Below are 12,962 nucleotides of genomic sequence, written 5' to 3' on the forward strand. Positions count from 1 at the left end.
ACCAACAGCTTCAGGGACAGGTATCCGGCAGCCGGCCGCTACCGGGACAGAAATTAAAGGCGAGGTGGCCGAGTGCAGAAAAAAAAACGTACCTTTTAGTTGCCTCTCCAAATGCAGTTTATTCGCGGCAAGAAAATCTGGAATACTCTTCTCCGATCCCGCTAGGCTTGAGTGCGGGGCTGATCGTGCGGCAACCTCACTCACCGGTGGGTGGTCCACATGGGTGCCTTTTTCTTTTGCAGAGTCGGCAGCGTGGGCCCTTCCCTTTAATTGAGGGATGAGCCCCTCAGAGGCAGCAGCGCTGCGCGGCCAAGTGCGTAGCGCTGCTGAGGTGTCCGTCCCGTTACCGCACCAGGAAGGAAGTGGCGCTTCCTTCCAGGGGTGGTAAACCCGAAGTTATCGAGAGGGGTGAGACTTCTGTGACTAGCTCGAAGTCTCGCTCTTCCCAAGTGTTACCGCCCCCAAACAGAACAAGACAGAATTTCTCCGCCAAAGGCTCTCATTTGAGTTCATTACACTCAGTGGGCAATGAAACTGTTCTAATTTATTGCTGTCCATTTTTATGTATGTTCTGCTGTGACCTGTCATCGAACCTGCTTCACAGCAGCTGCTTTGGCAGATGTTGGCTGTTGCCCCATGATTCTCTTGTCCAATGAGAATGCTCCTTCATGCCCATCAAAAATCTAAAGACTTTATTTATTGGAAGTACAAAGGCTAGATTTACAATATGATAAATGGTTAACAATGAAGTTATAATCCAGACCACTGGCTGCAGTGCCTGCCCTTCACTCTCTAGGTTCCTCACTGAAACGGTTCCTCTCCTCATTCTGTTGGAACCATTGGCTGCAGGTTGCTGCTGGTTTCTTAGAGGCAGATCCTTCGCTAACACTGATGATTGTCGTTTTTTTCCCCTCCATATTCACGTTGATTGCATTCTTCTGATTTTCAATATTTATCAGTTCTTAGAGTTTTGATTGGAGCCAATTATTAATATGGGTTTAAATTAGGATGGGTTAAATTAGAAATTGTGTCCAATTCATATTTCGAATGAGCGATTATAATGTAAGACAGATTGTTAAAGCTGTCCTTTCAAAATGATTATTTCTTTGAAATCTTGATTGTATGAAATTTACAATAAAGTAACATGAACTCTCACTGCTCACCTGGGTATCACTCATTTCGTGCTGCTTTTCTCTACCATATACAGTTGGGGATTTGCAATAAGTTAACCCAGTTTGACTTAATTATGAACATACAAAAAGGTCCGACAGGAAAAGTCCAGCCTGTCCCATACAATTGTGATACCATCCGCATAACGTTTAAAAAAGGGTGCAGACAAAAGGCAGGTAACTATAGGCCGGTTAGTTTAACATCTGTAGTGGGGAAAATGCTTGAAGCTATCATTAAGGAAGAAATAGCGGGACATCTAGATAGGAATAGTGCAATCAAGCAGACGCAACATGGATTCATGAAGGGGAAATCATGTTTAACTAATTTACTGGAATCCTTTGAGGATATAACGAGTATGATGGATAGGGGTGTACCGATGGATGTGGTGAATTTAGATTTCCAAAGGCATTCGATAAGGTGCCACACAAAAGGTTACTGCAGAAGATAAAGGTACGCAGAGTCAGAGGAAATGTATTAGCATGGATCGAGAATTGGCTGGCTAACAGAAAGCAGAGAGTCGGGATAAATGGATCCTTTTCGGGTTGGAAATCGGTGGTTAGTGATGTGCCACAGGGATCGGTGTTGGGACCAAAACTGTTTACAATATACATAGATGACCTGGAAGAGGGGACAGAGTGTAGTGTAACAAAATTTGCAGATGACACAAAGATTAGTGGGAAAGCGGGTTGTGTAGAGGACACAGAGAGGCTGCAAAGAGATTTAGATAGGTTAAGCGAATGGGCTAAGGTTTGGCAGATGGAATACAATGTCGGAAAAAAAAACAGTAAAAGGGAATATTATTTGAATGGGGAGAAATTACAACATGCTGCAGTGCAGAGGGACCTAGGAGTCCTTGTGCATGAAACTCTTTTAGAGTGCCAAAAAGTTAGTTTGCAGGTGCAGCAGGTAATCAGGAAGGCGAATGGAATGTTGGCCTTCATTACGAGAGGGATGGAGTACAAAAGCAGGGAGATCCTGCTGCAACTGTACAAGGTATTGGTGAGGCCGCACCTGGAGTACTGTGTGCAGTTTTGGTCACCTTACTTAAGGAAGGATATACTAGCTTTGGAGAGGTTACAGAGATGATTCACTAGGCTGATACCGGAGATGAGGGGGTTACCTTATGATGATAGATTGAGTAGACTGGGTCTTTACTCGTTGGAGTTCAGAAGGATGAGGGGTGATCTTATAGAAACATTTAAAATAATGAAAGGGATAGACAAGATAGAGGCAGAGAGGTTGTTTCCACTGGTTGGGGAGACTAGAACTAGGGGGCACAGCCTCAAAATACGGGGGAGCCAATTTAAAACCGAGTTCAGAAAGAATGTCTTCTCCCAGAGGGTTGTGAATCTGTGGAATTCTCTGCCCAAGGAAGCAGTTGAGGCTAGCTCATTCAAATCACAGATAGATAGATTTTTAACCAATAAGGGAAGTAAGGGTTATGGGGAGAGGGCGGGTAAGTGGAGCTGAGTCCACGGCCAGATCAGCCATGATCTTGTTGAATGGCGGAGCAGACTCGAGGGGCTAGATGGCCTACTCCTGTTCCTAATTCTTATGTTCTTATGTTAACAGACTCCTTACTCTTTAGATGCCATTTAATTTTCTGGGATTGCGGAAGACCAGGTCAAAAACTCATGGTCAATTAGGCAGGAAAATCTGGAAAATTCCTCTCCGACCGAATATAGTCCAGGAGAACACACTGACAATGACTTATATTATTTTGTACCTACCTCTTGTATGACATGATCTCCGTCCTAGCCAGGAACCAGTCGAGCTCTATTTTGAAGGTATACAGTGAATCGGCACATATTGCATAAGCCAGCAACTTGTTCCATAGGTCTATTATTCTCTGGAAAAAGAAAAAAGATTTCTTCCTTTACATAATTTATAAGCATGATACCTCATCCTCCCCAACGTATCTAATTTAAATAATTTGTCAGCGATCTAATCCTTTTACTATTTTATTGACCTCAATCAAATCTCCCCTCATGTCTACCTTTTCTCTATTGTATGTCGACCCAGTTCTTTTAAACTTATCTGGGTAACTTGGGTGTTTTAAACTGAGAGTCATTCTTCTGGTCCTTTTCTGAACCTTTTCCTTCAATATCACCCACCTTGTAAGGGAAGCAAAACTGGACAAAGTATTGTAAATAAAGTCTTGTACAAGTACAAAATAGTATGTTTCTTTTTGTAATGGATAGTTGTGTGAAACACCTGTGAACTAATCCTTTTTTGGCGTGGAAGCAGGTCATCCTCGATACAAGGGACCGCCTATGATGATGATGGTGCTGCTACATTACAAACGCCATCTCCCAATTCCATCCATGGTTGACTGACCTGTCACTAACTAATATGTTTTGTAATCCTTTAAATATTTTTTAAAATGTCTAACTTTGAATTGCTTCTTTTTGAGCCTCCATTTATTTAATCTTTGTGGTAAGCCTTCTTATTCCTCACTGAAGTTGCTTTCTTTTAATTAATTCACAGCAAGAATCCATATAATTCAAATTTTATCTTATTAAAGTTAATCTAAGTTTACATTTTTTTAAGTTTCTTTTTTAACTGATTTATTTAATTAATTACTTCTTGCAAAGCCTGGGCTTACTTCTCCCAAAGGCTGGTTTTATTTTTTTTCAAGAAAGCTTATTCTCTCAAAAGTCTTCAGCCTCACTATCTCCTTGCTCCGCATTCATTCCTCTTCATTTCCATCCGGTTCCCTTCTTCTTTTTCTCCTCAGTTATTTCTACTTGATTCCATCGCTTCCATTTATGGATTACCTCCCATTTTAACCCTGTCCGCTCTCCATTCCTCCATGGCTACCTGTGTTCACTTTGGCGCTCCACTCTCTACACTTCAGTGAGGTGCACCTCACTCTCTCATCCTCCATAGTCATTCCACCCTCCAACTCTACTCCTCTCCCTCTGCATTTATTTCAAACTGCTACCCTTACCGGTTTCCCTGCCTGCAATCTGCTTGCACCAATCCCGCAAGATCCATTACCCCCATGCTCATTAGACACCATCCATACTTATTACCTTTCCAGTACTCATTACACACCCTCTCACCTAATCATTCCACACATATCCACTACCCTTCCTCCAAATTCTAACTGCTACCTCCACAATCATGAATTTTCCTTCAACAAATTCAACATCTCCATGTCACTCATCTTGATTGCCCCATCCCCCTCTCTCTCACTTCACTACTTAGTACCCTTCCCACAATCCTCAATACTTGCCTCCCTTAAATACTCACTACTTCCCACAAAATACTCATTTACCCCACAGTACGTCATGATGACCCTTGACCTCCTGAATCGCGGAAATCGAGCGTTGCCATGCCGTTGCTAAGGACAGTGACACTTTACGTCAGGTCAAAAAAATGTAATGCTAATGCCCATTTCATATCGCTCGCGGTAACGCCAATTTTCAAAAATAGAGCCTAGGTGCTTTGTGAATGGGCGAGAAGCCAGTGATCTGAAAACATAGTAACATAGAAAATAGGTGCAGGAGCAGGCCATTTGGCCCTTCGAGCCCGCACTGCCATTCAATATGATCATGGCTGATCATGCAACCTCAGTACCCTACCCCTGCCTTCTCTCCATACCCCCTGATCCCTTTAGCCGTAAAGGCCACATCTAACTCCCTTTTGAGTATGTCCAACGAACTGGACTCAACAACTTTCTGTGGCAGAGATTTCCACAGGCTCACAACTCTCTGGGTGAAAAAGTTTCTCCTCATCTCAGTCCAATATGGCTTACCCCTTATCTTTAGACTGTGACCCCTGGTTCTGAACTTCCCCAACATCGGGAACATTCTTCCTACATCTAACCTGTCCAGTCCTGTCAGAATTTCATAAGTTTCTATAAGATACCCTCTCATTCTTCTAAAGTCCAGTGAGTATAAGCCTAGCCGATCCAGTCTTTCCTCATATGTCAGTCCTGCCATCCCGGGAATCAGTCTGGTGAATCTTCGCTGCACTCTCTCAATAGCAAGCACATCCTTCCTCAGACTAGGAGACCAAAACTGCACACAATACTCAAGGTGTGGTCTCACCAAGACTCTGTACAACTGCAGTAAGACTTCCCTGCTCCTATACTCAAATCCCCTCGCTATGAAGACCAGCATGCCCTTATTTACCACCCACACCAGAAATATCGCCGCACAAAAGTGGAGGTTCTAACCCAAAGAGACATAGCATGAGACATAAAAACAGATTGGCAAAAATTTTCTATTGAAAAAAGGAAGAGATTTGCAAAAGTAAAAGTGGGTCCCTTACAGGCAGAGACAAGAGAAATTATAATGGGGAATAAGGAAATGGCAGAGCATTAAATAAGTACTTTGTATCTGTCTTCACGGAAGACACAAAAAACATTCCGGAATTAGTGAGAAACTGCTAGGGTCTAGTGAGAATGAGAAACATAAAGAAATTAGTATCAGTAAATAAATAGTACTGGAGAAATTGGGACTAAAAGCCAACAAATCCCGTGGACCTGATAGCACACACCCTAGTGTTTCAAAAGAGGCGGCTGCAGAAATAATGGATGCATTGGTTTTGATCTTCCAGAATTCCCTAGATTATGGAACAGTCACAAGGTAGCAAATGTAACCCTGCTATTTAAGAAAGGAGGGAGAGCAAAAACAGGGAACTATGGACCAGTTACCCTGACATCAGTAGTAGGGAAAATGCTAGAATCTATTATAAGGTATGTGGCATCAGGGCACTTAGAAAATCATAATATGATTAGGCAGAGTCAATCCAGATTTATGAAAGGGAAATCTTGTTTGACAAATCTGTTAGCGAGGTGCAGCATGGCTGAAAAAAAAGATGGCCGCAGCAATACCACAAGGTGCAACGCTGAGGGACCAACATGTGGTGTCTAACAAAGTATTTGATTGGGGTAAAGCCAGCAGGATTCTCTTAAAGGAGACCTGCAACCAACTGAACTTAAAGAGATATTGTATGCATGGCAATCAATGTAATGAACCGATTAAGATTGTGAACAAAATGTTGTTGTGAGATGTCAGGAATAGAGTGTCCACAAAAGTAGCAAGCGAGCGAATTCGGGAGGGTAACGGCGCTGATCCTGATGCCCTGCCCCAGGTGTCCCCACAAGTTATAGGCCAGCGACATCAGGAGGGTGAAGGCACTGATCCAGGTCTATCCCACACTGCAAGCACCCGATGGCACTATTCGCTGCAGATCTGGAAACGAAAATGGCGCCAATACGCATAGTCGGCCGTCGTTGTCCACCACATGGGTGGAGACAGCGCAGCCCCCAGACCCAATCACTACCTCGGCCATGTCCGGGAGTGAAAGGTCAGAACCAACGAGTTCCCCAAATGGGACCTGGAACAGCCAGGTTCCCAACACCGTTAGAGAGAAGGCAGAAGATTCTGCAGTCCTCAAAGGAGGACAGAGAGGCCACACACATCTGTGGCTCTGCCCACCACTAAGCAACAGCAAAGGCCCTGAGTCCTGGCAAGGTGAGCGAACCAAGCCCACCCTGCTAGGAGGGGGCGCAGTGCCGCCATCAGATGACTAGGACCCCGTCCGGTTGCTCTGGAACCAGCGCCCTCACATACCTGTACTGCTACCTCAGTACTGACCATGACTGAACTATGACTGCAATCTACCCAATCCTGGCGCACGACCGTAAAACGTAACAAATGTAAGTCACTGGACCAAGGTGTCACGAAACAAACTGTTTTTTTTTCTTCCTTTCTTTGTACTTGCACTGTGTCTGATCCTGTATGTTAATGTAACGGGCGAGCTGCATGGTCTCGCTGTGGGGGAGGTGGGGGGGTAAATGAATGTATATAGCCATGGACGAGCACATGGTTCACGCCCAGAATCCACTGCACCATCGAACCATCCAAACTGGTAACCACTACCCAACGTTGTGGCAAAAGGATTGGGGATTAACAGGGAGAGAACCAAGCCAAAGCACAGCCAAGGTGCAAGGGCTACTAGCACTTAAGTCTGGGGAGAGCTAAGCCAGAGCACATAGTGCAAAGGTAATTGGCACAAAGGACTTGGGGGAGAGTGATGTTATATATGCAAACTGTAGATATACTCGCTGTGTAGTCACTGTATAGTTACATAAGATGGAGACTTGTTTACCTCATGTACTATCAATAAGGTTTACACTGTGCATATACTATGTTGGCACCACTAGAGGGTGCAACTGTTAGATACCGGGGTTTCCTGCCCTGGTGGCAAGGGCTGTATAAAAGGGTAGCAACCATGCGGTTGCCTCACTCTAGAGTCACAAATAAAGGATCAAGGTCACTACAGTTTGAGTACAACACATTGCCTTGTGGAATCATTCACAAGTACATTACAGACATAACATAAACCTTTGCTTATAAACCAACTAGTTCTTAATAGCAATGTGTTGCTATGAATTCTTAAGAAAAGAACCCATGAAGCAAATACATTACAAAATGGCGATGAGGATGGGATTTTCTTCATGAAGAAATTTCTGGTGGAATTTCCATTTATGAGAAGGCAAATGCAAGTGGAGCACAGCAAGGAGCTATACCGGCAACATGATTCCTGAATGAGAGTCTGGTAGTACCATTATTTTGTGAGTACTGAACAGTGTTGCACTAAGAAAAAGAAAGCCATTTGGAATAATTGAAAATAAATTCAAGATTATTGAGAGTGATTAAGCTATTAAGTTAAGAAGGCAACGTGGATTTGACAACGAGTTATGCCAGTAATTTGGGAGACTTTGACAGGAATACGGAATCGTTTAGATCCTACAATGAAAGATTGCAAATGTTTTCACATTACAGTATGAAAAATAGAAAGGCAGACTATTTTTTTAAATGGTGAGAGATTGGGAAATGTTGGTATTCAGAAGGACCTGGGTATCCTTGTATACAAATCACAGAAAGTTAATATGCATAAATGGCATATTAGCCTTTATTACAAAAGGATTGGAGATTAAGAGTAAAGAAGTTTTACTGCAATTATATAGAGCCTCAGTGAGACCTGTGTACACTTTTGCTCTCCTTATCTAAGGAAGGATAAACATGCCTTAGAGGGAGTGCAACGAATGTTCACTAGATTGATTCCTAGGATATGGGGATTGTCGTATGAGCTGAAATTGAGCAGGCTAAGCTTATATTCTCAAGAGTTTAGAAGAATGAGATCTCATCTCATTGAAACATCAAAAATTCTCAAGGGGCTTGACATCATAAGGTAGGACTATTAAACAATATTCCATGTAATAATAATTCTTGAATGTGACTTCAACCCAATATCCTATTTATCCTATCCTTAAATCGCTGGAGAAATACCACCAACGATGTCTCCGCAAGATCCTGCAAATCCCCTTGGAGGATAGACGCACCAACGTCAGTGTTCTTGATCAGGCCAACATCCCCAGCATTGAAGCACTGACCACACTCGACCAGCTCCGTTGGGCAGGCCACATTGTCCACATGCCCGACACAAGACTCCCAAAGCGAGCGCTCTACTCGGAACTCCTACACGGCAAGCAAGCCCCAGGTGGGCAGAGGAAATGTTTCAAGGATACCCTCAAAGCCTCCTTGATAAAGTGCAGCATCCCCACCGACACCTAGGAATCCCTGGCCAAAGACTGTCCGAAGTGGAGGAAGAGCATCCGGGAGGGCGCTGAGCACCTCGAGTCTCATCGGCAAGAGCATGCAGAAAACAAGCGCAGGCAGCGGAAGGAGCGTGCGGCAAACCTGACTCTCCACCCACCCTTTCCTTCAACGACTGTCTGTCCCACCTGTGACAGAGACTGTAATTCCAGTATTGGACCGTACAGTCACCTGAGATCTCATTTTTAGAGTGGAAGTAAGTCTTCCTCGATTTCGAGGGACTGCCTATGATGATAATGATGATCTTATTTATGTATAGTCAAATGCAATTAAACAAAATCTTGTGCTGAGTTAGATTTTCGACTTCACGGCCAGGCCCCACCTGATTATCAAACATACTATTTATAGCTTCAAGGATCTTTGCATCTGCCAGGTCTGTTCAGAGCAGCCTCACATGACAACACCCCCTCCCCCGCTCCGCTCCCCCTCATCAAATGTTTTCAAAATAATTAGCACCTACTGCATGCACCCTGTAACGCAGCTTCAGCATGTAGTTTGTTCAAGGTGTCAAACCATGGATCTTGCTGTATTGAAACCAATGACAAAAACTACTCAGCACATTGTTCAAATCAAGTGTAGGGTATTTATTTTCTCTACTATGGTGTGTGAATGTTGACAGCTTTATTTGGCAAGATGCTTCTACTTTGGTGCGTGTGCTTTGTTCTAAATAACTTATCTATCTTTTTAAGTGATTCCCTTTGAATGAAGTATGTTGGCTGATTTCAGGGTTTCACTGGCAACCTGGTACTAGTAGACCTTCCTGAGCTATGCATTGCGGGGGCCTTCCATGTGAGTTAACCCACATCCAAGACTGTGATGGCTCACTGGTGTCAATGCTACTTCTTACATTCCTGATACAAAATTTGTTTCGGGACAGCATAAATTATTCATCAACTTGTGCGTTTTTTCTTGCAGATTCCTTGCAGAAGGGTTGGCTGCTGCTAACCTGTTAAATTGTCTTTTCTCAGCAACATCCACATCTATTGTGAATAATCATCTACCTTTACTTTCCCAGTTATTTTAGGTGCTTTACTGGCTCTGAATTGCAGCACGGTGATTTACAGGATTTAATGCTGCTCCTTTCTCAATGGCTGCGTTACAGACTGGCAGAATATGCTCACATTTAGCCTGAAGACTAGAAACTCCCCGAAACTTTTGGTGACATAATATTGACATCTGATTAGCACACAAAAAGTGCAGATGAGCTAACAGGGTGACAATATACACTAATCCTTAAAGGTAACATCTTGGGTGTCATATTTGATCCTGAGATGAGCTTCCGATTGCTTTCTTTTTTAATCATTCCTGGGATATGGGCATCGCTGGCAAGGCCAGCATTTATTACCCATTCCTAATTGCCCTTGAGAAGGTGGTGGTGAGCCGCCTCCCTGAACCACTGCAGTCCATATGGTGAACGTACTCCCATAGTACTGTTAGGTAGGGAATTCCAGGAATTTAACCCAGCAACGATGAAGGAACGGTGCTATCTTTCCAGTTGATGGCATTCCCACGTGTCTGCTGCCCTTGTCCTTCTAGGTGAAAGAGGTTGCGGGTTTGGGATGTGCTGTCGAAGAAGTCTTGGTGAGTTGCTGCAGTGCATCTTGTAGATGGTACACAATACAGCCACGGTGCATCAGTGGTCGAGGAAGTGAATGCTTAAGGTGATGGTGGATGGAGTGCCAATTAAGCTATGTCCTGGATGATGTCGATCTTCTTGAGTGTTGTTGGAGCTGCACCCATTCAGGCAAGTGGAGAGTATTCCATCACACTCCTGACTTGTGCCTTGTAGATGGTGGAAAGACTGGGGAGTCAGGATGAGACATACTCGCCACACAAAACCCAGCCTCTGACTTGCTCGTGTTGCCACAGTATTTACGTGGCAGGTCTGTAACATCACTGACCAGTTGCACCTGTGAATCTGTGCCCAGCACCAGTGACTTGCATGCAGTGGGTAGAGATATAACTGTCTGTCCAGAGAATGGACAGCCTGGTTCCTTAAAGCTCACTCCAATGCCTTTACTCGAGGGAGCCTCAGATATTGGCCCAATATCCATTGCCACTGCAACTGAAAGGCTGCTGGAAGCTGGTGCCTCTAGGATAGCTGCTTCCCTGAGGTGAGCATCACTCAGGCCTCAAAGACTACAGGGGAACCATCCCAACCACACTGAAGTGAAGCTTATCTTATGAAGGAAGCATATAGGATTGTCGACTCGGAGCTAGAGCAGGTAAGTTAGCTACAACAAACTTAAAGGCATTTTGTCTAAATGCACGTAGCATTGTAACAAGATAGATGAGTTGACGGCACAAATTGAGACAAATGGATATGCTATGATAGCCATTACAGAGACATGGTTGCAAGGTGACCAGGACTGGGAATTAAATATTTAGGGGTACTTGACAATCCGGAAGGACAGACAGAAAGCAAAATGAGGTGGGGTAACTCTATTGATAAAGGATGGAATCACTGCCACAGTAAGAAACGATATTGGCTCAGATGATAAGGGTGTTGAAACAGTTTGGGTGGAGACAAGGAACAATAAGGGGAAAAAGTCACTGTTGGGCATAGTCTACAGGCCCACTAACAGCAGCAACTCTGTTGGTCGAAGCATAAATCAGGAAATAGTGGGGGCTTGTAAAAAGGGAACAGCAATAATCATGGGTGATTTTAACCTCCATATTGATTGGACAAATCAAATTGGTCAGAGTAGCCTTGAGGAGGAGTTCATAGAGTGCATAAGGGACGGATTCCTTGAGCAGTACGTAACGGAACCAACCACGAGACAGGCTATCTTAGATCTGGTCCTGTGTAATGAGACAGGATTAATAAACAATCTCCTAGTAAAGGATCCCCTCGGAATGAGTGATCATAGCATGATTGAATTTTAAATTCAGATGGAGTGTGAGAAAGTTGGATCTCTAACCAGCATACTAAGCTTAAATAAAGGAGACTATGAAGGTATGAGGGCAGAGTTGGGTAAAGTGGACTGGAAAAATAGATTAAAGTGTAGGACGGTTGATGAACAGTGGTGTACATTTAAGGAGATATTTCACAAATCTTAAGAAAAATATATTCTAGTGAGGAGGAAAGGGTGTAAGAGAAAAGATAGTCATCCATGGCTAACTAAAGAAATAAAGGATGGTATTTAATTAAAAACAAGGACATACAAAGTGGCCAAAACTAGTGGGAGGACAGAAGACTGGGAAGCTTTTAAAAGCCAGCAAAGAACGACTAAAAAAATGATTAAGGAAAGCTAGACTATGAAAGTAAACTAGTGCAAAATATAAAAACAGATAGCAAGAGTTTCTATAGGTATATAAAAAGGAAAAGGGTGGCTAAAGTAAATGTTGGTCCCTTAGAGGTCGAGACCGGGGAATTAGTAATGGGGAACATGGAGATGGCAGAAACTCTGAACAAATATTTTGTATCGGTCTTTACGATAGAGGACACTAACAATATTCTGATAATGGATAGTCTAGGGGCTATAGGGGGGGGGGGGGGGGAGGAACTTAACACAATCACAATCACTAAGGAGGTGTTACTCAGTAAGATAATGGGACTAAAGGCTAATAAATCCCCTGGACCTGATGGCTTGCATCCGAGGGTCTTAAGAAAAGTAGCGGCAGGGATAGTGGATGCATTGGTTGTAATTTACCAAAATTCTCTGGATTCTGGGGAGGTCCCAGCAGATTGGAAAACTGCAAATGTAACGTCCCTATTTAAAAAAGGAGGCAGACAAAAGCAAGAAACTATAGACCAGTTAGTCTAACATCTGTGGTTGGAAAATGTTGGAGTCCATTATTAAAGAAGCAGGACATTTGGAAAAGCAAAATTTGGTCAGGCAGAATCTGCATGGATTTATGAAGGGGAAGTCATGTTTGACAAATTTGCTGGAGTTCTTTGAGGATGTAACAAGGGTGGATAAAGGGGACCCAGTGGATGTGGTGTATTTGGACTTCTAGAAGGCATTTGAAAAGGTGTTACATAAAAGGTTACTGCACAAGATAAAAGTTCATGGGGTTGGGGGTAATATAGTAGCATGGATAGAGGATTGGTTAACTAATAGAGAACAGAGAGTCGGGAAAATTGGTTCATTCTCTGGTTGGCAACCAATAACTAGTTATGAGGGATGGTTTTCTAGACCAATATGTCGAGGAACC

The 12,962-nt window shown here is 43.4% G+C and overlaps 1 long non-coding RNA gene across 1 annotated transcript in view; it reads right to left on the bottom strand.

Moving 5' to 3' along the window:
• Window positions 1–728: 728 nt before the first annotated feature.
• Window positions 729–12,962, bottom strand: part of LOC139226460 (uncharacterized) — a 68,174-nt gene continuing 55,940 nt past the window's right edge. Inside the window, exons 2-3 of the long non-coding RNA XR_011587264.1 lie at window positions 2,901–3,019; window positions 729–961 (exon numbers count right to left, since the gene is read on the bottom strand). This is a non-coding gene — a long non-coding RNA (uncharacterized lncRNA). The remainder of the gene's footprint in view (window positions 962–2,900; window positions 3,020–12,962) is intronic.

The sequence above is a fragment of the Pristiophorus japonicus genome, chromosome 16 (assembly GCF_044704955.1).
Source record: "Pristiophorus japonicus isolate sPriJap1 chromosome 16, sPriJap1.hap1, whole genome shotgun sequence".
NCBI lineage: Eukaryota > Metazoa > Chordata > Chondrichthyes > Pristiophoridae > Pristiophorus > Pristiophorus japonicus.